The sequence below is a fragment of the Mustela putorius genome, unplaced genomic scaffold (genome assembly GCF_011764305.1).
Source record: "Mustela putorius furo isolate JIRA1106 unplaced genomic scaffold, ASM1176430v1.1 tig00003859_pilon_pilon_pilon, whole genome shotgun sequence".
NCBI lineage: Eukaryota > Metazoa > Chordata > Mammalia > Carnivora > Mustelidae > Mustela > Mustela putorius.
In genome coordinates this window covers 33541052-33569014 of record NW_025422011.1, presented here as the reverse complement: position 1 = coordinate 33569014, position 27963 = coordinate 33541052, and the positions used below count along the sequence as shown (strand labels likewise).

Here is a 27963-nt window from a genome sequence, read left to right as displayed (position 1 = left end):
ATTTCAAGATAGCAGCAAAAATAAAAAGTAGCCTCTTTGAAGTTTTTGAAAACTCAAGCTCATTTGGAAATATAAAAGCAAGAATGCCACTTCATTATAGTATTGATATTTCATTCATTACAGTGCCATAAAAACTGTGTCCCTGAATATTTCCCTAATACCTGTCAAGAAACTGTAACAGCAGAAGGAAGATCAATTCTGATACTACAGAGGAAAAAGCTTAATTCTCTTATACGTCCTTCGTTGACAGATTTAATCAATGATGTGCTATGTTACTTTCCTGTTTTTCTCCTACTAAATCAACACTTATATTCTCAATGTTGTAACAATAAGAATTCAGTACTACCAAAGACACTAAAAGGGACAAGGCAACAAATATACCCAAAGACCTAAAGAAAAGCATTTATTAGTGTATATATAATAATATAATATATGATAGTATACATATTACAGCAATTTTTTAGAAATTAAAATATGGAAGTTCAAGTAGAATGAAGCCCAGTCATCCTAAGAAGTATTTTCTAGAGAAGGCCCACAAAACAACTTCTAAGAACTATCAGAAAGCATGCACTTTTACCAAGGTCTGTCCAGTGATTCTCAACTTTGCTGCATATTTTATAGAAATTGGCAAACTGATTCCAGAGAGTATTCATAAAGGCAAAGGTTTCAGAAAAGACAAAATAATCTCAAAAAAGAAAAAAGTTGGAGGAGTCACACTACCTGGTTTCAAGACTCAATAAAAAGGTGCAATAATCAAGACAGTGTGGTACTGGGGCAAGGAGCAAATCAATAGAACAGAACAGAGGTCAACTGATTGCCAACAAAGGTAGCAAAGTAATTCAATGAATTATAAAAGTCTTTTCAACAACTACTGTGCAAACAACTGCCCTAACTAAACTTAAAAGCAAGACTGAAAAGGCCTCGAAGGCCTTCAAGCAACTTAACTGCATGCCAGAACAAAATCCAACACTATGTGAAGAAAGTCAATTTAATCCATCAACCAACAACATGAAAGTCATAATGACTGACATCCAGTTAAAAGCTGGCAGGCATATGGCTCCCAAATGACAGAGAAGATAGATCCAGCAGTCAAGAATGTTAAAACAACTATTATACGTATGCCCTACATTTTTAGAAGGAGAGAGGAATACATGAACATGATTAGAAGAGAAATGGAAGAATTTTTTTAACAATCCAAATGGAATCTCCACAGATGAAAATTACAATTCCTGAAATGAAAAGTAGAGTAGATACATATTAGCATATTAGACACTTCCAAAGGAAAGATCAGTTCATTTGAAGGCAAAGCAATAAGAACTAGCCAAAATGAAGCACAGAGAAGGAAGTGGGGGAAAGTGAGTAAAAATAAACAGGGCTACAGTGACCTATAGGACAATATCAAACAAGGTATCAAAAGGAGAAGAGAAAAAATAAAGAAATAATGGCTGGAATTTTTATAAACATGATGACAACTATAAGCCCACAGCTCCAAGAATTTCAACAAACTCCAAACTGCATGCCAGTCTTTTTTTTTTTTTCCAAAACAAAATAGGTAAGAAGGAAAAACTGATAGGTTAACCTCCTCAAAATTAAAAATTTTCTCCTGTGAAAGACCTCATTAGGTGTTAAAAAGGCAAAACACAGACTGGGAGAAAATATTTGAAAATCACACATCTGATGACAAATTATAGCTCGAAAAGTAAAGAACTCTCAAACATTAAAAAATCCAGTTAGAAAATGGGCAAAACACATGAGCAGACATTCCACCAAAGATACACAAATGACGAATAAGCACATGAAAAGATAATCAGCATCACCGGTCACTAGGGAAATGTGAATTAAAATCACAATGATAGATCACCATCATAATGGCTAAAATTTAAAAAAAAAAAAATCAGTGACACTACCAAATAATTGTGAGGATGTGAGAAATGAGACTACTCATGGGGGACTGGTTGGCTCGGGAGGAAGAACATGGGACTCTTGATCTCAGTGTTGTGAGTTCTAGCCCCATGTTGGGTATAGAGAATTAGTGTTGGCGGAAATGCAAAATGATATAGTCACTCCGGTAAATAGCTTGACAGCTTCTTTTAAACGAAAAATAAATAAATAAGTGAAAACTAAAAAATGGTCTTACCATATAACCGAGAAATTGTATTCTGGGCATTTATTCCCCCAAAATGATAATCTATGATCACACAGAAATCTGTAGATGAATGTTCACAGCAGCTTTGTTAGTACCAGTCAAAAACTGGACTTTTGAACAAACAGTCAGGGATCAACAGAGAGGGGGAGGGTTGGGTGTGGCCATCAAGAAGTAGCACAGGGAGCAATGGTACAATTGAGCATTTTGATGGTTACAAGTAGTGAAGAAACTACAGGAGAAACTACACATGCGATTTTTAAAAATCCACAAACCAGACACACACACACACACACACACACACACACATACATAAATGTATAGAATAAGCCCTGTGGGTTGTACCAATGTTAATTTTCTGGTATTGCCATTAGACTATAGTTACTAAAGATGTTAATTTTAGGGGAGGATGGGTAAAATGTAGATGGAACCTCCCGAACATTTCTTTGCAACTTCTTGTAAACTTCTTGCTACAGGGGAGGGAGATATCACAGGGACTAGCTTAGTCTAAGGAGTTAGCCAATCAGTAGCAAACCCACACTGGTAGGTGGTATAAAAAATGCTTATAGGGTGGTGTGCAGAGGGCAGGGAGCAGAGAATCCAGGCAGCTGAGACAGAAAGAAGAGAGAGCTCTAAGAGGAAGAGTAACGGAAGGTAAAACCAAACCGCAATTACTTCCTAATCCTGTTCATGACTGTCTCTCACCATCAGCATTTAACTGATGTCTGGGAAACTCATGGTAGTGATCATAATTTGCATGGACAATGTAAGACCAGTCTATGTTCCAAGGTGACCTCTCTCATTCAGAGCAAGAAGTACAACAACAGTCAAGAGAATACGTTCCCAGGCCGCTCAGATTTCATTTCCTTTCAGCACTTTCCAAACTATTTGATGTTCACAAAACCACCTAATGTAATAAGAGGAAATAAATAAACCTGAAATCCATTTTCCGATTATAGATAAAATTCTTATGATACATTACTATCTGATTAGATGTATGCCATAAATTGTGTTATTTCAGCTGCTTGATGTGTGAATAAAACAGATATACTAACTTTCTCCCACTGAATAATCATTGCTGGCATTATTATTAAACATCTTTTACGTGCCAGGAAGTGATCTAAGTACTTTTAGGACACTGTCTCACTTAATTCTTATAACAACTCCATAAAATAGGTCTTATTAATGTCCTTATCTAACAGATTATGAAACCAAGATACAGAGAGGTTAGCTAATTTGCAGAAGGCCACACAGCTAATAAATGATAGAGACAGGCTTCAAACCCAGGAAATCTACTATCAGATCAAACTCTTAGGAGTAATTCTATGAAAGCAGGCAAGTGATCGATGTTCTAGGCTTCTGTCAACTCACAGACGACTACTGGATGCCTTCAAACAGACCTGACTAGGGAATGCCTCCTGGGGATTTAATATTCCCAAACAAGTCATTGACTGACTAAATTATAGTAAAATGATTCAAACCCTTCAGCACTATACATCGAAATTCAGGCATAGTCAGGGCACCATTAGAAATTAAAATGTATCATCAAAGTAAACAAAAAAAATGGTTATGTTTTCAGATCTATGAAATGCCCGTCATGCAATAACAACATTTTATGTAGAGGCACTGGAAACATAAAATGAAAAGTACAAATACTGTCCCTACTCTCATGGAGCTTAAAAGGGTAAAGGGGGAGAGGGAGAGAAACCAATCATAAAATATCCATGTGCTCTCATGAAAATAGAGGGCAATGAGATTGAGAATAACGTGGAAACTGCTGTAGTTTGAATCTTCAAAATAGTCTCTCTGAAAAGGTGATATTTAAGTGGAAGGCTGAATTACAAGCATTTTTGAATATGTCAACTATACAGATTTATACTCAGTATTTTAGTATATGAAAACTGTAATTTATGCCCAGGGAAAATAATTCGCCTAGTGAATTAAGGAATATTGCTTTGCCTTTCTTTCAAAGAAAACCTTAGAACACCTAATAATGTAGGCTCAAATATTAAGAATCCTTTGCCCTTTTCCTTGTAGTTGTTCTTATTTTCAGATACTATGCATTATGGAGGGGGAAAGGAAGATGCATGTATATAACATTCTTGAAGTGGTAACACTATACAGACATGGAGATGAGACCAGTGGTACCCAGGGGTTAGGTGAGGGGAGAGGGAAGTGGTTGTGGCATGAGGGATCCTACACACACACACACACACATATGTAAAAATTGGTGAAATCTGCATAAGGTATGCAGATTATATTTATATCAATTCCTGGTTGTGATACTGGACTGCAGTTTCATAAAATGCTACCACTGGGGGAAACTGGGTGAAGAGTCCAACAGGATCTCTCTCTATTATTTCTTATGACTGCATGTGACTCTGCAATTATCTCAAAATAAAAAGTTATTTTAAAAATGTAGGGTGAACACCAGATGTTTATTTAGGAAGCTTTAGAATATTGCAAAGAAAGAGCTTTCAACAAATTTCATGCACTAATCCATTGGTTTAATTTAAGAACTAGTCCTCATCAAAGAGTAAAATAGACTTTGAGGCTTATAAGCCAAAAAATTAGAAAATGTGCATTTTTCATAGAAAAGGCATCTGTAATCTCAAACTGTGACCTAACTGTAAATGTACTTCAACATTCACCATTTTCTAACCAGGACATAGGAAATAAATGTATAGTATTAAAAGGAAGCAAGTCACATATACTAAGTAAATATAAGCAATAAGAATTTCAGTTTTTCTGTATTTTGTAATAAAACAATGTTAACAATACGGTTTTTGGGGGGAAAAATACATCTTTGAAACCAGAAACCAAAGATGTTAAATTAATTTTAAAATAGAAATGTTTCGTGGTGCCTGGGTGCCTCAATGGGTTAAGCCGCTGCCTTAGGCTCAGGTCGTGATCCCAGGGTCCTGGGATCGAGTCCCTCATCGGGCTCTCTGCTCAGCGGGGAGCCTGCTTCCCTCTCTCTCTGCCTGCCTCTCTGTCTACTTGTAATCTCTCTCTGTCAAATAAACAAATAAAATCTTAAAAAATAAATAAAATAGAAATGTTTCCTGATCTTCAGAATGTATAAGCTATCACTCTACGTTCTTTTAAAGAATAAAAAAAATGGGGCGCCTGGGTGGCTCAGTGGTTTAAGCCGCTGCCTTCGGCTCCGGTCATGGTCTCAGGGTCCTGGAATCGGGTCCCGCATCGGGCTCTCTGCTCAGCAGGGAGCCTGCTTCCCTCTCTCTCTCTCTGCCTCCCTCTCCATCTACTTGTGATTTCTCTCTGTCAAATAAATAAATAAAATATTTTTTAAAAAAAGAATAAAAAAAATATTGGGGGAAAGAACAGAAATTAAATTAGCCTAGAATCTCCTGTTTTTAAAAGAATTTTACCATATCATTTTGACAAATTTATGAGAAACGACCAAAGCAGAATGTACAGGTATGATTTTAAATGATCAACTATTTTTAAACATCACTATGATTCCCTTCCCCTTCCTTGATTAATGATCAATGGCCATGAACAAAGAATGGACTGCCCCAGCATTATCTGAAACTACTTAATCAGAGACTTAGAGAGGTATGAGCCCTTGGGCAAAATGATACGCAGATCCTTCTCCGGCAGGGCTACCGTCCATTCAGTGTCCCGTGCAAGCTATTGTATCTCCGTTCCTCGAGAATCATGACACCTGCCAACTAGTACATAAGGGTGTGGAAGATTTCATGTAAGATGCTGTATCTAAGCTCCCACCACCCCATCAATTCCAGCAGTTCTTGCTCAAGGAAAACTCCCCAGGGTACCAAAGTAAACCCCAAATTCTTACTGCTTTCCATTTTACCTCCAAACCCATGGGTGAACATTATCAGAACTCTGATGAACACCATCGCATACTTCACTAGAACATTTAAAAGTGAATTCCTGGGGCGCCTGGGCGGCTCAGTGGGTTAAAGCCTCTGCCTTCAGCTCAGGTCATGATCCCAGGGTCCTGGGATCGAGCCCCACATCAGGCTCTCTGCTCAGCGGGGAGCCTGCTTCCTCTTCTCCCTCTGCCTGCTTCTCTGCCTACGTGTGATCTCTGTCCGTCAAATAAATAAATAAAATCTTTAAAAAAATAATAATAATAAAAAAAAGTGAATGCCTGACTCAGAGACATGGTAACTTTGTAAAAATAGTTTGTTTCATGGTGCTTTTATAAATGGATTAATTTGTGGTAGCAAACTACCTGCACACATAAGCAGTCCATAAAAACATCACAACCCATAGAAGAATGAAATAATAATGAGCTACATGTAGGATCGCATCCTAAAAATGTGTTTATTTCTATTTTGTTCCTTCCTTCTCCAGTGGAGAGAAAGCGGAACAAAGTGAGAAGTGAAGAGGCAGACAAACGAGGTGGGACCAAAAATGGACAGAGCCACTCTGGGCCCGGCCGAACCAGAAAGATGCACAGGTAATCTCAAAGTCAGTATCAGCAAACTGGGAAAATCTACGGGAAACAAGAGCTCTTGGACACTGAAGTCAAGGGTTATGCACATGAAAACAAGTCAAGCAACATGGGTCATAAATTGCTGAAAAGCCTACATATCAGTTAGCCAACCTTGGTGTAATCAGACTTTGAGGGAGGGCCTCAAGCCGGCAATGGCAGGAACTCAGATGGGTCAGAACAGAGGTTGTGAGATGGATGGATCCATTTTGAGGAAAGTGCAGGACAGGAGCTTCAAAACTCCAGTTCGGAGTTAACGGGGATTAGTACTTAGTAGCTAATATGATACAATGACTGAAATATGGTAGTATCACTCTTTGACATGTAATGAATATATTCCAAATGTAATACAAATAAACTAAGAAGCTATCTATATTTTTGGGTAAGAGATTTCACATTTTTATTAACTAAAGTGACTTTGGTCTACATTCTAGAGTCCAAGAACTATAGATTCTACAGCTAATAACTATGAAACAGAAAGTAGCCAGAAAGAAAAACCAACAAAGATCCTCGAAGAATGCATAATTAATAAATTAGAATGTTAGGACAGCAAATCTAACTCAGCAGTGACCCAAATTTCAAAAGCCTACATGGCTTTTCACAAACTTCATTTATTATTTACTATTTATGTAATGTGCTTTAAGCAGAATAATCTTAAATATGTTTCTTGATTCTGCCATGTCACCCTCCCTAAGTTTGTTTATCTAGACATATAAATGAATTATTTTTTTCTATACTCTTCATGTTCACCTCAGAATATCTAGAACCACTCCTGGAAATAGTAATTGCCCACTCAATAACTCAGGAAAATATAAAGTACCATGCAATTTATTAATGTTTATCTCCATTTCATCTTATAGTCTAACGATGCAGAAGCTCTGAAGATATAAGTGTTTAAACCACTTCATTCCACTCCATCTTAGAGCTCTGCGGTTCTTTCTGTACAATTTTAATTTGGTTTTCTTCACTTTACATATAGATCTTAAAAATTCACTTTGCCCATTTCCTGGATATACTCAATGGCAACAGAACCATTACAGCCATTTTTATATAGCAACATTCTTAAACAAGAATCGTACGGTAATCCCACTCATGGTCAAATGCATCAGCGCATCTCCAGGGAAGTTCTTCCGTGCAGTAATGAACCATTTTTCTTTAGGAATGAATTTTCCCTCTGTTGAGTAAATGTCTGCTCATATGCAAGCATCTCTCACCCCGAGTCAGTCAACTATGCCATAACCTTCTTTTTGCTCATTTTTGAAGTCTACAAGCCCTTACATATATATGATTACAGAAAAGCATTTATGTAGTTATTGATTATCACACACCTGTATGTTTGGAATAACAAACACCTTCCACCTTAGTAAGGAAATATAACTCTTCCTATAGTGAACTTGACCATACTCCGAGCAACCCCCTAGGCTCTTGTTTAGCATGTGCAATGGACTCACTCGCACGTGCCCAAAGTGACTCCAGTTCGAAGTTCTTTATTAGAAATTGTTTGTAATAGTGAAATATTGGCCAAGACTCAAATGTTCTTCAATAGGGGATTAGTGGCATATGCATACAGTGGAATACTATAAGCAATTTAAAAATGAAGAACCTTTTTTTAACTGAAATAATCTCCTAGATATTGTTAGGCAAAAAGAAAAAAAAATTAAGGAGCAGGCCTGTAGTATACTACTGCTTGTGTAAAATGGGTGAAATTTTATTTGTATGTAATGTACTTCATGGGTATTATATATGCATATTTTTATATATTTAATTTACAGTTACACATACATACAGAACATCTCTGAAAGGACTCTCATTTTAGGGAAACGAATATCAGGAGAACTGGGTCAAAAAGAAAACTTTTTCACTGTATACTCTTCTATTTTTAAATTATACCATGTATGAGTATAATCTAGTCAAAAAATAATTGAACTTTAAACCAAAAGAATATATACTGTGATAGTTACATGCAGAGGCTCTGTGGATAGGAAGAGCTGGGCTTGCGTCTAAGCTCTGCCATTTACCGGTGTGTGACCTTAGGCAAGTTCTCTAACCCCAGTTTGCTCATCTATAAAATGGGAGCACTGATAGTTAACCGTGAGAATTCAATCAAGTATATAAATCACTGAGCACAGCTCCTGGAAATTATTATTAAGTAATACTCTCTTTCAAATAGTACTGTGGACCAAAGTTATAGTTATTACCAATCTCTTTTTCTCTTTCTTATTTTCAGTGGGCAAATTTTGATAGCTCCTCTTTCAAAAAAATATGACATTCAATCATTTTGGTTCACTTTATAGTCACCAGAGATAGGCCCAAACCCCAAAGAATCAGCTCAAGTTTGAATTTCATGAGGAAGACAATCAGGAGCCATTGCACATTTGCCACTATCTATAGCCTTATGTACATAATCTCTACAAAATACCAAGTGCCACTAATTCATGTTTATACTCTTACTTTAACATTTATAAAGTATGTTCAAACACTTGAGTTCAATTCCTGAAATTAGAATCTCAGGAACAGAAGGTCCATTCAAGGACATTCTAATTTTCAACAACTATGAGGACCAGCAGAGCAGACATGTTTATTCTTTTTTTTTTTTTAAAGATTTTATTTATTTATTTGACAGAGAGAGAGATCATAGTAGGCAGAGAGGCAAGCAGAGATAGAGGGGGAAACAGGCTCCCTGCTGAGCAGAGAGCCTGATGCGGGACTCGATCCAAGGACCCTGAGATCATGATGTGAGCCGAAGGCAGAGGTTTAACCCACTGAGCCACTCAGGCACCCCAGACATGTTTATTCTTCTGTAGATGAACATTTTATATTGATGGGCAACCTGAAGGGCAACCTGTTAATATGAATTTAAATGATTTTAAAATAATCAAATAAATAAATGAAATGAAAGCCAAAGAGGAGCCTAGAATTCAGATCTTCTCATTTCACCCACATTCTTGCCAGGAAGTGTCCACTGTTACCAGGAGGTCATCAAGTATACTGTGCTTCCCTCACCCAGAAGGCTCCTACCTATTGAACCCAAGACCTGGTTCACAGAAGCAGTTCCAGATCTGGTAGCCATAGCTCCCTCGCTCTCTCGCTCTCTCTGAACCCCAGCTACTGTAAGAGCAAGCAACCAGACACGTACAACTGTCCCCTGAGCATATGACCTGAGCAAGGATGACCCATAAGCACCTCAAATCCAACCTGTTTATAATAACAGCAATAATCACCTCGCCTTCCTCCTCTTCCACCCTCCACCCATGCCTGGACTTGCTCTTCTGCTTCTGCAGCTTCCTGTTTCTGTGAGTGGTCCCAAGGTCACCCAAGAAGCCAAACCACAATCTAAGAGTCATTCTACTCTCCTCCTTCTCTCTAAATCCAAAAATCTTGTTTCTACCTCCAACTTTCTTTGGAATTAATCTGCTTCTCTTCAGAATAGATACAGAATAGCAGTGAGTTGGAGAGGAGGGTTTCATGTCTTGTCCCCCAAAATTTCAGGAATGGGGAACAGTGATTAAGAGAACTGACCCTGGCCCCAAACTGGCAGCGTTCAAATCCAAGCTTAGCCATTAGCTCTCTGACGTTAGGCATATTACTTCATATTACATCTCACTTTTATCATCTGTCTAAATGATATAAAACTAATAGCTATCTCATAGGATTGCTGTAAAGTAGAAATCAATTAATAATGTAAAGTGCTTAAAATAATGTCTGGTACACTTTATAATATGTGCTACTATTTTTAACAGTAACATCATTTTTAAAATGTCATAAAATATCTGTTCTAAAACAGTTTAAAATCCAGAAGTTTTTCCAAACAAGCAAAGGGAAAAAAATAAGAGAGGCAAGCCAAGAAACAGACTCTTAAATACACAGAACAAACAAGAATGGTTACTAGAATGGAGTGGGGGCGCGGGAGAAACAGGTGATGGAGATGGAGGTGGGTACTTGTGACGATCAGTGGGAGATCCTGTGGAAGTGCTAAGTCACTATATTGTACACCTGAAACTAATATAACACAGTATGGTAACGAACTGGAATTTAAATAAAAACTTGAAAAGATACATTTAAGAAATCCAGAAGTTTTTCATCAAGACAGAAAATCAAAGCACAGTCCGATGTCCAATTAAGCTGAGCCTCCATCTCCCTTAAAGTCTTGGTCATGTAATGCCTGTGCCATTTCGCCCCTGCCACTCCAGTATCTCCTACTTGAATTACTATCTGAGCCTCCAATTCACTGACCTCTTCATCTCGAGCTCTCTCCAGTATATTCACCAAACGGCAACCAAAATGATTTATCTAAAACACATATCGAGTTAGGCCATCTCCCTACTCAAACCCCGTCTATCACTCCCCCCTACCTTGAATTAAAGTCAGTTCCTTAATGTGGTTCAGCAAAGCCAGCATGGTAGGTCTGATATGGTCTCTAGCCTCATTCTTCTCCACTCCCTCTCCCCCCACCTTGTGCTCTAGACGCCTGGCAGCGTTCTTGCAACCCCTCTAGCTCTCAGGTGCATCCAGACTCTCACACGTCATTTCCTCTGCTCGAAACACTGTGCCCTATCACTCTACCTTTCACCCGGATGGTTTCTACCCATCCTTAAGTCTTTTTTTTTTTTTTTAAGATTGTATTTATTTATTTGACAGACAGAGATCACAAGTAGGCAGAGAGGCAGGCAGAGAGAGAGAGGAGGAAGCAGGCTCCCTGCTGAGCAGAGAGGCCGATGTGGGGCTTGATCCCAGGATTCTGGGATCATGACCTGAGCTGAAGGCAGAGGCTTTAACCCACTGAGCCACCCAGGCGCCCCTCTACCCATCCTTAAGTCTTAATGTAGTTGCCACTTCATTCAAGAAACACATCTCCAGGCCCCTAAGTCTGGATTAGGTGCCTTTTGTATGAATCAGCCCCATGTACTTCATAGCACCTTTCCAGCTGCCCACATACCTGCCTACATTCCCCCATCAGGCTGTCAATGCTATGAAGGAACAGACCCCATCTCTTCTCTTACCCCAGTGCTCACCCCAATGTCTGCCACAGAGTAGGGTTTTATCAAATATCTGTTAAATAAATTACTTAATGTCACCAGTAGGTCTTCATAAGATTTCAGAATATTTTACAAACATTAAGTGTAAGTATTTTTTAAAACCAAAGTAAACTAAGTAATTAATAATAAGTATAGAAGTTAAAAGTCTTAAGAAGATACTCAATATGGCACAGAATGTAATCATGATGACTGTCCAGTAACCTGGTCAGGATCCTTAAGAAATCACAAAACGGGCTTCTCTGAGTAAAAGGTAGAAAAAGTTTCCAGTAATACAGAAGTAAATCATGAGCAGTAATATTTATCCCTCTAAGCTTCTGGAAACAAAAGAAAAATCTATTGTAGGAGATGTTTTAAGGACATAAAATAAAATACATGCTTCAATCTTCTGGCCAACTGTAAGGTCCACCACACTGAGCTGAAAAATGTCTCAAATCATGCCTAAAATTAATGCAGATTAAACAACACTGATTACACCAAAAAACTAATAAATATTCAATCATATTCCTACCTTACCAGTCAATGTTCATTTCTCTTATTCTCCCCGCCGCATACACAAAGCTTAAGCCTCTCTGTCCTCCATACCCTGCAGCACTGTATCCTTGGTTCTCATGCTGTACTATTTTGGCCACACTCCATCATATTACTCACCCACGTCTCCACCACCAGACCGCTCTTGAAGACAGTGGTCCTATCATTAATTCACCACTGTAGTCTGCAGGCTCTCCCAGTGCACTTAGTAGGTATCCGGTGTTTGGGAAAGAGAGAGAAAGAAGGAGGAAGGGAAAGAAAGGGAAAGAGCAATCTACTCACACAAGTAAGCCCAAAGGTAGCGGCGGAAGTGGAGGAGAAGCCCCACAGTCGTAAGGAAAAGAGGGCTGAAGGAGGCGAAATTGTTGAGCATTAGCATTCAGACAATTTGGCGCACTTTTTAAAGTTATTAATGGGGATTTTTAATAAGAGCAGCAATGACTCCATCTCATCCCACTGGCACACTACAAATAAGTTTATGAAGTAAGGACCTCAATAGAGAGTTTTCTTTTCTTTTCTTTTCTTTTTAAGATTTTATTTATTTGAGACAGAGAGAGAGGACAAGCAGGCGGAGGGGCAGAGGAAGAAGGAAATACAGGCTCCCGGCCAGGCAGGGAGCCTGAGGCAGGGCTCCATCCCAGGACCCTGAGATCAGGACCCAAGCCGTTCTTAATACATCCTGTGGAGAAGCAGCGATAAAAGAGGGGGGCAGGCCAAAAAGGGAAGGAGAAAAGAATAAAGCTGCTCGACGCCCCAGCTTCGTTTCTAAAGGTCACAGTGATTCGAATACTTCGAAAATGGTTGTCCGTGGCCAATATTATCAATAATATTTTGAGAAAGACGCATGAGGATATTTTTTGCTATTAATTGCTATTAAGGAGAGAAAAAAAAGAAGTTGGCTATTTTCAACAGAAATTCATTATATTTTCACTTAGCAATGTGACTCTAAAATGTTCAAACATAAAGGGATAAATTCATTTGCTCACTATTTATAACAAATACCCAAATAATTGAAAAATCATGATTTTGACATTAAATATCACTATTTTCATTGCGCAGCATTCAGGCTGAAGTTAGGAGAAGAACATACCCTCTAGAAGATTTAGATTAGCAGAGTCAGAAGATCTGTTCATTCTCTAAAACTGCTGAGTCTTTACCTTGTTCGCCAGTGAACTGAAGGGCATGTCCCCATATTCTCTAAAACCAATGGCCTGGGATGCATAGGAGTTCACAGAAGAGAGAGGTATTTGTACATAATCATATGCTCTGGGCTCTTTAAATGAAAAGTATTAAAGAATTCTAAAAGTCCTATAAAATGTAAATCTTTCTCAGTGGGGAAATTCTCCCATTATGGTAACTTCCTTTTTCACAATACCACATCAAAAGCTTTAATAGCACCCACACTGAGCTTAAGTTCACGCAGAAAACAGACTTCTCTAATGTCTTACCACTTCAGAAGAAAGTCAGAGTCTGAAAGAAAACCATCTGTCCCTGGAGAATCAGCCCATTTCAAAGAGAAGATTTGTATCTTCTCTTAGTTTATTAATTTATTGGCATGATAACTTGCATCACTTTAAGGGCATTTCATCTACAATAAGCAAACTGTTTGAAAGCTAAATGCACTAAATCTTCTTTCATGGAACCCGTAAGTGTTTTTTGAACTCTTGGTGGTTTGCACTTAATGCTTTATTTTAAAATCAGATTTAATCATTTCATAAAACCAGTAGTTCTTAAGGAAAATGGATTTCATTTTACCTCTTTATCTATTACCCCAGGTCAGAATTGTAATGAATTGTGATGCCCTTTGAAACCACTAATACTGCACTCAACAATCCAATTAATAAGTGAGTCTAAAAACACAATTTTCCAAAATGACTATAGTATTCTCACTTCCTATTCTTAACTTTCTAGGACACTAATTAAATGTCTATACATTTTATGTATAGATCTTTCTCAAATAATTTCACAATAAAACCACCAATTTTTAATTCCTACTCCCACAAAGGCTCTTCACTGGCTCTATTTTGAAAATTTAACAGAGCCATTTTCTTTAAAATCAATTTGATAAATAAATGTCAAAATAAAAAAAAGTCTTCTTAGGAGATTCAGAGGTCTTTAAAACACATGATATTTTATAAGAACAGAGGACAAAACCATGAAAGTATAATAACCCTCCATTATATAAAACAGATATATATGTGTAAGTATATATGTGCACATAGTATATATCCAATTTGTGAATTATCTACAAAAAGATTTCATGTCAGGCAGTTTTCATCCACCACATCATAGCCTTCTGGGTTATGGTTATGGTGTAACTCACTAAAGCAAAACCTAGAATGGAGAAGTAGCCACATTATAGTATCAGGAGTGGGGAGGCAACCACAGAAACCAGGAATTGGAAAGAACACCAAAAGACATCAAGTACATAGGATTTTTTTTCCATGGGAGAGCTGATGTGTACTGACATAGACACTATTAAAAGTTTTCCAACAATAGGGAACCCATCTTTTACTTTCCCCAAAAGCTCATTTCACTGGACACCCATGATGGAACATTTCTCTTCATATTAAGCCAAAATGGTTTCCCTCTACATATTCCTACAAGTCATGCCTGGTCTGTCCTTCCTGTAGAAATGCCTTCTCTCTCTTTAAAGGATCTCAGTCTTCTAGATATGAAGAAAAAGAGTATGTGCCCCCTTGACCATGTTTCCTAGAGGCAAACCATCTTTTCCATATCTCCAATATCCTCAGCCATCCTTCGTATCATGTAAAGACACTTCACCATCCCAGACCCTTCACCTTCCTATGGGTGAAAAATGGCATCTAGAACTAAAAACCATACTCAACAAATTATTATTAACATTTACTCACTAGGAAACACACTTTGGGAAGAATCAACCCCAAGAACCCTCTAATTTCTCGGGAGCAAGTCTTGACATATACTATAGAAATGGCTAGAACAGAAAATATAAATCAAAGCCCTCCAAAGATAGTGATGAGAAAAGTAGGGGGAGGGTAGTGAAAAAATACTGTTATCAAGCTTTTTGTTCTGAAAGAACTTAACTATCCTATATACAAGTCCACAATCTAAATTACCTGATACACTGGTAATGTTAATGTAATATGGCCAATGCTTTCTAAATTCGCAATAAGCATAGGTATACAGAGAGTAGTCATAGCCTTTAAAATAAATTACTTTTAATCTCATCTAAAGAATCAAATGAAATCAAAACACTAGATGTAATTAAGACCGTCTAGTTTCCCTGGAGATTATACCAATCAGACGTGTTAAGCGTTCTAGGAATGAAACATTTGATACAATTAAGAAAATCCTATTGAAAAAAATTAGTCTGTAAAACAGAGATAATACGGGACTAAGGACTGGCTTATTAATAACTCATTCAATTCTGGGTATAATAAATACAGCTATTACAACTTCAATTCACTAGTGGCAGAGCTCGAAATGCTAAAATGCTGCCACTCAATCTGCCTGAAGAATCCAGATCTAATCGACAGAGGCACTGCCTGCTACATTTATTAAATCGCAGAATTATTTTAGGTTTAAAAGAATTTAGATTAAAAAACAACAACAACAACAACAAAGCTAGTAAGAGGTAGGACCAGAATTCCAGACCAAAATCTGATACCTTGTCCACTATACTTAAACACAGCCCTTCAGATATTTGAAGATAGCCGTCATCCCCTTCCTGCTGCCTGCCCACCCCTACCCAATCTTCACAAGGCCAGTTTCCTCAACGATTTACACTGTAGGGAGGCCCTACATAAGTGACCTCTGGAAATGCAGACATGTTCTCTCATGTCAGAAAAGCCAGCTGAGACTGTGTCTTGAGGGGATAAGTGACTGGACATGAGGAGGATGGCTGCCACTAACAAGGCTGAGATTCCTGAGCTTTGGGGCCACTCCTCAATCCCTCAGTTACTCGGGATAAAGCAAAAGCAAGAGAGGCCCAAGAGCCACAGCCCTGGAGCAGAGTCAGCTGGTGAGTGACTACGGGAGACAAGCAGGAGGGAAGCTGCAGCTCTGGCAACATCAGAAGTGCCATCTGACCAGACCTCCAGTTCAGGGGTCTTCCCCATGTAGCTGGCCCTCCTCAGACACCCCTCTGACTACCAGGTCTCAGTCAATGGGGTGGGTCTCTCCCGTTACTGAGTCCTGGGGCAAACAGGAGATCGACTCTTCCAGAGAAAGCAAACTGACACAGAGGGAGCTCCCCATGAGCTATAACCCCAAAGTCGATAGGCTCATAACCCACGCCGATATCAAAGTGGTCTGATGCTATAGGAAGAGAATCACCAAGGCAAAAGCCTAAAAGAGCAGATGCTTGGGGAAAAGGCCAAAGACAAAAGACAAAGAAAATATATTTTTAAGGTAGGCTTAGAATAAGAACAAAGCCAGGATAGATGTTAATTCTTAATTACCAATTGTTCTTCAGTTTTCTCCATCAAAACGGACTTCAAATCTCAGCCCTGCTTAACGGGCTCTTTGTAAGCTGGGCCCTACTATCCTATATAGTTCCTGTCTCTGATTATTTCCCTGGGTGTCAGCTGCCTTAAAGAATCCTCTCTCCCACGTCCAGGCCATTGGGCCTGCTATCTTCCTGCCTCAGACTCTTTTCCCCTTTGGCTCAGCCTTCCCTGACCACCGACTCCCACCCCCAGGCCGACTGGGGTGTGCTCTCCTCCCACTCCCACAGCCCCTGTCCATGTGCCTCTAACAGCAACTCCCATAGGACATGATCATTTCTTGGTATACTTCCCTTCACGAGAGACCATGAGCTCTCAAAAAAGACAGCATCTCTGCATTCCAAGAATCTACGGTGATGTCTGACTCATCATTTCCTAAATGGTGAATCAAATGAAAGAAGTAAGGATGAGTGAAGCATCAAGCTTGTGTCCTGTATGTCTGTCAACTCTCCTCCACTGACTTCTGACAGACACAGAGAGAACACTATCTGAAATACAGTAAGTGATCAACACTCACTGAATAAACCAAACACAAACAAACACAAAAGGAACTCTGACAGATTCAACAAAGTGTTATAGTCATAAATATGAAGGTCCAACCCTAAGATCCTATGGAGTTTTTTAAAAACTGTATTTGTACAGATTTATACGAATTTCCCAGAATATTTAGAAAAGGGAGAAGGAAGACTATCATTTACTTAGGGCTATAAATTTGTTAGGTACTTTACATATGATATTTTATTTGTTTTTCATAATTATCCTGAGAAACTGGGATTATAAACCCCATTTTATAGATAAAGAAACCCAAGTTCAAGACGTAGAACCAAAACTTGATCTCAGGTGAGCCTGACCCCAATCCTAAGCTTTTTCACAATACCACTTGAATCTCTGGGGGGAACACAAAGCTATCTTCTTTATCCTTCTATTACAAGGAAAAGGAGCTCAGAAATCAGACAAGGCTCAATTAGGTCCTAATTCCAGAGAAAGGAGCCGTGGCAAGGGAGGCACAGAGAAGTGAAAAACTCTTCCCTTGAGGATCACCCCATTTTCTTTGCGGAAAGGTTCACATAGTTTTTCTGTTCCTCCCATGGGGTTGGAAGGGAAATTCTAAAGAAGAGAGGAAGCAACTTCTCCTTGACTCTTCTCCCTTCCCCAGAAGGTCAGATGGGACTCAGGTTATGATTCAGAGAAAAGATGGCAAGGAGGCAGCCACATAGGTCCACTTAATTCACTTAGAGCCCTTAAGGTAGATTAGAGAGGGAAGCAGGCCTGAAGCTTCCAACTCCAACAAGCCAATTCACCAAGTTACAAGCCTACAAATGTCGAACTAAAGTCCTTGTTCCTAGCTAGGAATACAGATGTTCCTTTTCCTCAAATGTCCAATGTGTAGAATGGTGGCATCTAATTGAGATAAGGAGTCATCCAAATGGCTTCCCAAAACATGACTCACAAGTTGACTTGTCAGGTGTACAACAGTGTTGGGACAACTGGACATTCGCACACAAAAGAATGGATCTGGATACCTACCTCACACATATACAAAAATTAATTCAAAATGGATGAAAGGCATTGGTGGTATAGTGATGAACATAGCTGCCTTCCAAAATGGACGAAAAACCTAAATGTAAGAGCTAAAACTACAAAACTCTTAAAAGAAAGCATACAGGTAAATCTTTGTTACCTAAAAAGCTAAGCAATAGCTTTTTAGATATGACATCAAAAGTCAAGCAACCAAACTAAAAATAGATATACTGGACTTCATAAAATTAAAAACTTTGTGCCTCAAAGGCCACTACCGAGAAAGTAAAGAGACAATCTACATGTGATATTTATAAAACATTTGTCTGATAAGGGGCTAGTATCCAGAACATATAAAAACTCTTAGGACTCAACAATCTAAATAAAAAATAAGCAAAGGATTTAAATAAATATTTCTCCACAAATGATACATAAATGGCAACAAACACATAGAAAGATGTTCAATGTCATTGGTCATGAGGAAAATGCAAATCAAAACATAATGAGGTATTTCTCCATACCTCCTGAGTGACTATAGTCAAAAAGACAGACAAACAAGCACTGGTGATGATATGGAGACCTGAGAACCCTTATACATTGTGGGTGGGAATGCAAAATGGTGCAACCACTTCGGGAAACACCTTGGTCCTCTTCAAAAAGTTAAACATAGAGTTACGGTATGATGCGCAATTTCACTTCCAGGTATATACTAAGGAGAAATGAAAACTATGTTCATACAAAAACTCACAGCAACTTTACTCATGATAGCCAAAAAAGGAAACAACCTAAATGGCCATCTACTGATGAATGTATAAATAAAATGTAGTATATCTATACGATGGAATTGTACTCAGTCATAAAAAAGGAATGAAAGCGTGACTAGGTGGCTCAGGAGTTTAAGTGTTCTACTTGTAATATTGGCTCAGGTCATGATCTCAGGGTCATGGCATCCGCTCTACGTCATGCTCTACATGGAGCATGGAGGCTGCTTGGGATGCTCTCTCTCCCTCTGCCCCTCCCTCCACACACTCGTGTGCTCTCTCTCATTTAAAAAAAAAAAAAAAAAAAGGAATGAGGTACTGACTCGTACTACAACGGAAATGATTCTGAAAACCACTGTGTTAAGTGAAAGAAGCCGAATGCAAAAGGCCTCATATTGTATGATTTCACATATGCAACAGGCAAACCATAAAGAGAGAAAATAGGTTAGGGTTTCCCAGGTGCTAGGGGAGAGGAGAACGGGGGGTGACCGCTAATAGATGTGGGATTTCTCTTTTAAGGTGATGAAACATTCTGGAATCAGACAGTGGTGATGGCTGCAAACCAAGTGATTGTACACACTTAAAACAGGTGAATTTTATAACATGTTTATTATATCTCAATAAAAAAGTCACAACTATAAAAATGAGCTAAGTGTACACATTATAACATATGTACTGTCAAAGAGATATGACCGAAAAGCAATTAAGTTAACCTGAAAATCACTGCTGCACGTTGGTGTTTACTTTCATAGTAACAAATATGAAAAACATTGAATTTTATTGCCGTAAACTGAACACCAACATAAAGAAGGTTGGGAGGAAAAATTAATTTGATTTCCATGAAAAACATCCAACGATAAATATTTGCTCTCTTCCAGTATCTCAGTTGGTTGCAAGCTGAGCTCCCTAAAGCAGATAGAAGAGCCACTATGTTAGATCTGCCAACAGCAAACAGGCTTGAAAGAATTCAGGTCTAAGATCCTGAGCCTGGGATGCACTGCCTTTGGTAAGTGGTAAACAGATTCTCTCCCCGTGAGCTATTGCTGCAGATGAACATTCCTCAGTGGTAACGACAACGTAACAGAGAAGCGCCTTCAATTATAAAAGCATCTCTACCTCAGAGACTGGATGAACACTTTCTCTAAGGCTTTTCTTAGATTCCTTAAATGAATATGTGTGAGTCCAAATGACCCATTTTTCCAAATAAGCACAGCTCATGTTAGGAATATTGAATCACAAGCAAGCTTTGTACACACACTATGTAAAAGTAAAAATACAATATAATATTCTAGAACTGTGCCTGGAATGTCACGCACACCCAATACATATGTGAATGAATGTTTATAATAGTAATGTTCAGCAAATAGTTTAGATCAAAAACTAAGGCAAATGGTAACAGTATTTCTAAATTAACTTATCTTCATCAACAGAAAGTTGTTTCTTTTTGCTTTATCTTAGTCATGTAATACCACATTCCCACTGATACTCAAACTGACATCTCAAAGGCTATTAACAAAGATAATTAGTCCACTGTAAGTAGAAAAGGTATTCTGATTGATTATAAAAGTCACTGCTCCTCAACTATAAACTTTCCTGAAATAAAGGAACTTCAGGTGGGAAAAACTGCAGGAGTTTGTGAGATGATGAGTTTCTCTTATTTTATGATTTATTTTAGTTAATAAACTAAGGAAAGATATATCAGTGGGTTTAACAATAAGTTGTCTATTCCTCACATTCTGGAACCCTAAGACACAGCTGAGCAAAACACAATTGCCTCACTAATCCATATCGAAGCTCAACAGAAAGGAAAATTCTTTCTGAAATACATCTTAAAACATACTAATTTACCAGCATCAAGAAGGTCAGCAATTAATTTTACATTACATTTTATTTTTTCTACAGCCTCTTCTAAAAACAGAGAAATTATTTCATTGATCAGTATCTACAACTGTGAGAACCTGAAATACTATATAGGATCATATACAGAGCAAAAGAAAGTTCAGAGCTCACATTTTGTCTTTTCAGGACACTTCTAAAAGTATCTAAGGATATGATCCTACAGGTTCACCCTGTGTGACCAACCCCGTCAGAAAAAGTCTTCCTTGGCTCGCCTGGAGCAGTGTAGTCTCTTTCTCAAGGACACATTAAGATGGCATGAGTATCTCCCTTTGTATCAGCATCTTTCATGTTTGGGTTGGAAATCACACTACTCAACTCACTTACTTCCATCAACTCTTCCTTGATAGGCTGATATCACAAACTAACATTTTTTAAGACAATACAGATAGTTCCTTGGTCTCTGCATGGAAAGGGATTTCTAAGCATACAAGCAATAAAACGAAAAGGAAAAGATGAATAGGTTAGCAACATAAAATTGTTTTAGTTTCCAAAATAAAAAAACGCCATCAGTTAAATGAAATGGCGATGATGGAGGGACATGCCCCCATAGGACAAGCAAGGGTTAATATCCTTACTCTATCAAGAGTCCACACAAATCGGTGTCTGGCCAAGACAGTACCCCCAGCCTTCCCCTCCTCAGCCTCACAAGAAATTGCGTGGTCCTTACGAAAAGGAGGTCACAGCTTCTCCCTGCAGGCTTTCAGAATCACTCTGCCTCCTTCTTCTGCCTTAGCCATTTGCCTCTTACCTCCTGCCCTTTTTCTTCCAAGTCCTGTTAGAATGAAGAAGAGTCAGATAAACACACAGTCGGCCTGGTTCTCATTTCAGAATTTCCCTGGGGACCTAGCCTCTGAGACACGGCTTTCCACATTGCTCTGTACCTTGTAGGCAAGTAACAACTCGCCCCCGGCTCCAGGGATACTTATCCAACGAATTCCAGCCAAAGCCCAGCATACTGATTCCTGCCTGGGCCAGGGGGAGGGTGGGGGTGTGTGTGTTGGAGGAACAGAAGTGAAACAAACAACCGATTTAAAAAACCTGAGACGCCCAGATAAAAGCCATCATAGAGTTTATGCAGGTCATTCACAGAAAAGAAATATCTGAGAGGCAACAACAACATTTTTTTAATGCTTAAAAACATCAATAATGAAAGATAGGAGTTAAAACAAGAAGGAGCTGTCTTTTTCTGTGTAATTAGCAAAGATTTTTAAAAATAATAATGCTAATGCAAGTGTCACAAATCTGATGGCAGAGTGACAAACTTTCTAAAGGTGGACATATGTTCCAAAAGCAGCCACAGGGATCTTGCACTTGGACCCTAATTGTATTTTTAGGAACTGATCTTCATTCATCAAAAATCTCATCAAATGGTTTAAATATAAAGACTTTTTCTTTTCATTTTTGTACTAGAAATATAAATATCCAACAATAATTGTCATAAGTAAATAAATTATGGTTCATGCACAACGTGGCTTATGATGAAACCAATAAAAATGATATAATAAGAGTTGACTCTTTGGGGTGCCGGGGTAGCTCAGTCAGTTAAGTGTCTGCCTTCGGCTCAGGTCATGATCCCAGTATCCAGGATCGAACCCCACATCAGGCTCCCTGCTCACCAGAGAGCCTGCTTCTCCCTCTCCCTCTGCCTGCCGCTATGCCTACTTGTGCTCTCTATCTCTCTGTCAAATAAATAAATAAAATCCTTTTTAAAATTTAAAAAAAAAATAGTTGACCCTGCTATATATCATTGACTAACGACCATTCACTGTTCTAAGCAGTTAACAAGTACAGTTGACCTTTGGACAGCACAGGTGTGAACTGCATGGGTCCACTTACATGTGGATTTTTTCCAATAAATACGGTAGAGTACTGTAAATGTATTTTCTCTCCTTATGATTCTATTGCTAACATTTTCTTTTCCCCAGATTGCTTTCTTGTAAGAATACACTATGTCATACATCAATGAATCAATTGCTTATGTTACTGTCAGACTCCTGGTCAACTGTAGGCTATTAGTAGTTAAGTTTAGGGGAGTCAAAAGCTGTATATGGATTTTCTACTGTGTGGGGGATCAGTACCCCTAAACCCCACATTGTTCAAGCGTCAACCTCTATTAACACAGTTACTTCATAACAACATAAATGGAATTTATGAGGTAGTAGGTGCTATGACCCTCTCCATGTCACAGTTGAGGAATCTGAAGCACAGGGAGGGTAAGTGATTGCCCCAAGCTTACGCTGGGACAGACTCACATTTCCATATCCGAAATCTTAAAATCCAGAAAGTGTTCACATCAATTTGTCCCAAACTCCTTTGTTGGCAAAACTTGACATGAAGCGATGCAAAACTCTGTAGAGCCTTTATTCCACTTAGAGTGACATCATCTCACTAAAGAAAAATCAATGTGTTGATTTCGTGGTGCTGCCCCAGACTACTGCTCAGAAGGGATACAGTATATATGCCATGTTATCTTTCTATAATCAGAAACACTCTGAACTTTAAAAGAAAACTAGTCCCATGGGTTTCAGATAAGGGAATGTGGGGGAGCAGAAATTCAAATCTAAGCATCCATCTGCCTAGTTCTGCAGTCTGGGCCCCTAACCACTACGTGCTATTTCGAGAAACTAATGACATGGGAAATGTCTATAATTCAAGCATTCAAGTATTTATTAACTACATACCATGTACCAGTCACACAGACAAAATTGCAATTGTGACAAGCACAAGGGAAGAGAACTGGTGTCAGAAGAGACTAAACGCTAAGGGGATCTGGCCAGAGTGGTCAGAGGCAGTTTTCCTGTTTTGATCTAAGAAGTGAAGGATGAGCAGGAATTAACTAGACTAGAGAGAAGAGGGAAGAGCATTCCTGGCAGGGAGAAGAATACATGCAAATGCCCTTGGTTGGAGGGAAGATGATGACAAAAGACTGAAAAAGAGCCAATGTAATTCGAACCCAGAGAACCAGGGGCTGGAAAAGAGGAAGGTACTACAGGGACTTATAGGGAGGCTAACTAACAATTTGCCCCAGAACGGTGAGTCACAGCCCCCATGTAAATAGCAACACTGTCCTTCACTCTCAAAAGTATCTTGGTCTGGACATTGAAGTATCCAGTCACACAATTTGTAGGCCACATTAAGGAGCTGGATCTTTATCCTAAGAGCAATGAGAAGTCATGATGGATTTTAAGCAGGGAGCAATGGGGGAGAAGAGAGACAGCATAATCAAATTTTAATTTTTAAAAGATGACTCTGGCTGCAGTGCATATTAACAGGATAGGAGGAATATCTTCGGGCCGGTTAGGAGGCTACTACAGGAAACCTGGCAAGAGATAACTATAGCTTGGTCTAGGGCGACAGTTGTAGGGATAGAAATAAGTGGATAGATTTAAGATAGTTTTGAAGAAAAAATAGGCTTTGATGATGATTTAGAGATGGAAGGAGAGGGAATGGCAGGTGTGAAGTATGAGTCCAAGATTTCTGGCTTGCAAACTAGATGGAGGATAGTGTGATTCACTGAGATAGAAACACTAGAGATCAGGATGCCTGGGTGGTTCAGCCGGTTAAGCATCTGCCTTCGGCTCGGGTCATGATGCCAGGGTCGTGGGATGGAGCCCCACAACGGGCTCCCCGCTCAAAGAGGGGCCTGCTTCTCCCTCTCCCTTGGCCTGCTGCTCCCTCTACCTGTGCTGTCAAGTAAATAAATAAAATATTTTTAAAAAGAAACAAACAAACACTAGAAATCTTTCATCCATTTTGGGTCTATTTTTGTGTATGGTGTAAGAATGTGGTCTAGTTTCATTCTTCTGCATGTGGCTATCAATTTTCCCAATACTATTTGTTTAAAAGACTGTCTTTTTTCCACTGGACATTCTTTCCTCCTTTGTCGAAGATTAGTTGACCATTAGGTTCAGGGTCCATTTCTGGGCTCTCTATTCTGTTCCATTGGTCTATGTGTCTGTTTTTTGTGCCAATACCATACTGTCTTGATGATTACAGCCGTGTAATAGAGCTTGAAGTCCAGAATTGTGATGCCACCAGCTTTAGTTTTCTTTTCAACTTTCCTTTGGCTATTCAGTCTTTTCTGGTTCCATACGAGTTTTAGGATTATTTGTTGAAGGGTCAGTATCTAAAATCTATAAAGAACTTATCAAACTCAACACCCAAAGAATAATCCAGTCAGGAAATTGGCAAAAGACATGAACAGACATTTCTTGAAAGAAGACATACAAATTGCCAACAGCCACATGAAAAAAATGCTCAGCATCACTCAGCATCAGGGAAAAACAAATCAAAATCACAATGAGATGTGTCAGAATGGCTAAAATTAACAAGTCAGGAAATGACAGGTGTTGATGAGGATGCAGAGAAAGGGGAACCCTCCTGCAATGCTGGTGGGAATGCAAGCTGGTGCAGCCACTCTGGAAAACAGTATGGAGGTTCCTCAAAAAAGTTAAAACTAGAACTACCCTATGATCCAGCAATTGCACTACTGGGTATTTACCCAAAAGATACAAATGCAGTGATCTATAGGGGCACTTGCACTCCAATGTTTATAGAAGCGATGTCCACAGTAGCCAGACTATGGAAAGAGCCCAGGTGTCCACCCACAGATGAATGAATAAGAAAGATGTGGTATATATCACAATGGAATAGTATTTAGCTATCAAAAAAATGAAATTTTGCCATTTGCAATGATGTGGATAGAAATATAAGCTATTACGCTACACAAAATAAGTCAATCGGAGAAAGACAATTATCACATGATTTCACACATAGGTGAAATTTAACAAACAAAACAGAGGAGCATAGAAGAATGGAGGAAAAAATAAAACAAGATGAAATCAGAGAGGGAAACAAACCACAAGAGATTCTTAACCACAGGAAATAAACTGAGGGTTGCTGGAGGAGAGGGGAGGTGGGGGATGGGGTCACTGGGTGATGGGCATTAAGGAGGGCACCTGATGTCATGAGCACAGGGTATTATATAAGATTGATGAATCACTGAAATCTACCTCTGAAATTAATAATACATGCACTGTATATTAGGTCCATTATTAAACGAAACGAGACTGAGACAAGTGAAAGTTAATTAAAGCTTTATTCTATGCTAAGCATTAGAAGTAAACAAGGTTGAAGTTATGCAAAGCTTTAAACTATGCCAAGCATTAGAAATCAGACTGACCAGGCCCGCTCCGAGGAGAGCGACCCTTCCCAGCCTTACAGACTAATTTTTTTAGAGCAAAAACCTGGCCACATATAGGTAGCCAATGAGATTGTAACATTGTATAGTCATAACTGAATTACAATTTACCCTATAGTAGCTGTTTGATCTAACCTATTACTCTGGTCAGAATTGGTGCTCAAGGTTGGCGCCCAGACGGCAGGGTTTACATTCTTTGGTGGTTAGGGAAAAGTATGTGTGTGTTTTACTGACTGGATGTCTCCACCTGGTCCGACTCGTCCTTGTATTCTGGGCTCTGCTATCAGGAACTGACCGATCTGGTCTTGTATTCTGGGCTCTCTTATTAGGAACTGGCTGACCATATTTTCCTGGCTTCCCAAACTTGCTTCTAAGTAAGTTTCTGGGGGAGGGGGGGACAGTGCCGGTTTAAGTTTTACTGCACAAACAATAAAATGGCTTTTAACCAAGATGGAGTCACTCTGGCTAAATAGGCCCTTACACTGTATGTTAATTAATTGAATGTAAATAAATTTTTTTAAAAAGGACCAACTTTTTTTTGTAACCTCATTGCCAACTGTAACCTCAGTGCCAAGCATGTAATAGACCCTAAATAAACGTTGTTAAATGAAAGAACAAACCAAAAACCTCTAGAGCTTTTCAGGGGCTAAAAATTTAAAGGTGAAACAGCTGCTTACTGGTTGTAACTTGGAGCCACGGGCCTGGAGGAGTGCATAAAGCAAGGGAGAAGTTTAGGCTCAAAACCCGTTGGTGTTTCTTTCCATTCACAGAGACCTCCCCTGATGTACGACCACCCTGGTTTCCGGTTGGATATTGGAGCTGTTTGGTGGTCAAACAAAAAAGAAGGTCTGTCTTAGCTAGTGCTGTGGGACGAGGATGAAACCACTCATAGCATGCAAATATCCCTACGACTCTCCACTCTCAAGTGCTTTACATTCACGGTTCACAAAGCAGTTTGACACACAGGCTCCATCAAGCCCACAACTTCGTCAGAAATGACCGTCTGCATTGCCGGATGAGGAAAGAGAGAAGAGCGCTGAAGTTACCTGTCCACCTAGACATTAAGGGGCTGCTCTTAGGCCATACTAGCTCCTCGGATTGCATCCACTCTGTGCAAGGGACCAGACCAAGTGCTGTAAGTAGTACCATATAGTGAGGCCCTACTAGGAGCCAGGAGCTAGGACGTTAAAATAGAGAGACACTTGTAAGGACGTGTTCCTTTTCCCAAATCACACTTACCCTACAGTCAGTTCACTTTAAACTTCCAAAAAGGGGCAGGTCCCAGGATGGGTGAGGTGAGAAGGTGGAGCTGAACGGGGCCGACTGGGACCACCCCAAACCTCGGACCCCGGACCCCGGGAGAAATGGGGTCCCAACGGCTGGGCCCGGGGAGACACTGGGAGGGGAGGCGGGCCCGCCCGCAGCGGGAGGCCCTGCGGCCGGTTTGCCGGCGCGTTGCCACGGCAACAGCCGGGACCGAGCGGCGCGGCGACGCAGGGGGCCACTCACCCGGCCCGGCCGGCGGGCAGGCAGGCGGCAGAGCTGCGCCCACACTCGGCGCTAGGGCGCGCGGGGGTGGGGGGGGGCAGTGGGGAGCCGGAGGGCCGGGGCGGGGGTTGGTCGCCGAGCGCGGAATTCCGCCCATGGAGAAACTTTGCTGCGGGCGGGGCGGCGGCCGGGGGAGTGGACCACGGCCGCGCGGGGACAGAGAGCGGCGGCTGCGGCGAAGCCCCTCCGCACGGCAGCCGGGCTGGGCGGTGGTGGGGAGGCGCCTGCGAGCCCTGGGAGCGGTCCTCTGAGGGACCGGCCAGGGAACCCTGGCTCGGGGACAGAGAAGCGGCCACATGTCACACGAAATGACAGCTTGCTAACAGGGCCATCCCAGTACCGAGATGAGGCCCAGCGGCT

At 39.9% G+C, this 27963-nt stretch overlaps 1 protein-coding gene across 9 annotated transcripts in view; it reads right to left on the bottom strand.

Annotated features, from left to right (window-relative positions):
- Window positions 1-27424, bottom strand: part of STK33 (serine/threonine kinase 33) — a 156310-nt gene extending 128886 nt beyond the window's left edge. For 2 of the 9 annotated variants that reach the window (XM_013055786.2, XM_013055790.2), the window contains exon 1: window positions 21604-21730. The gene's annotated coding sequence lies outside the window, so the exon portion shown is untranslated. The other 7 variants (XM_045065855.1, XM_004751914.3, XM_004751916.3 and 4 more) reach the window with 7 other exon arrangements.
- Window positions 27425-27963: the final 539 nt, after the last annotated feature.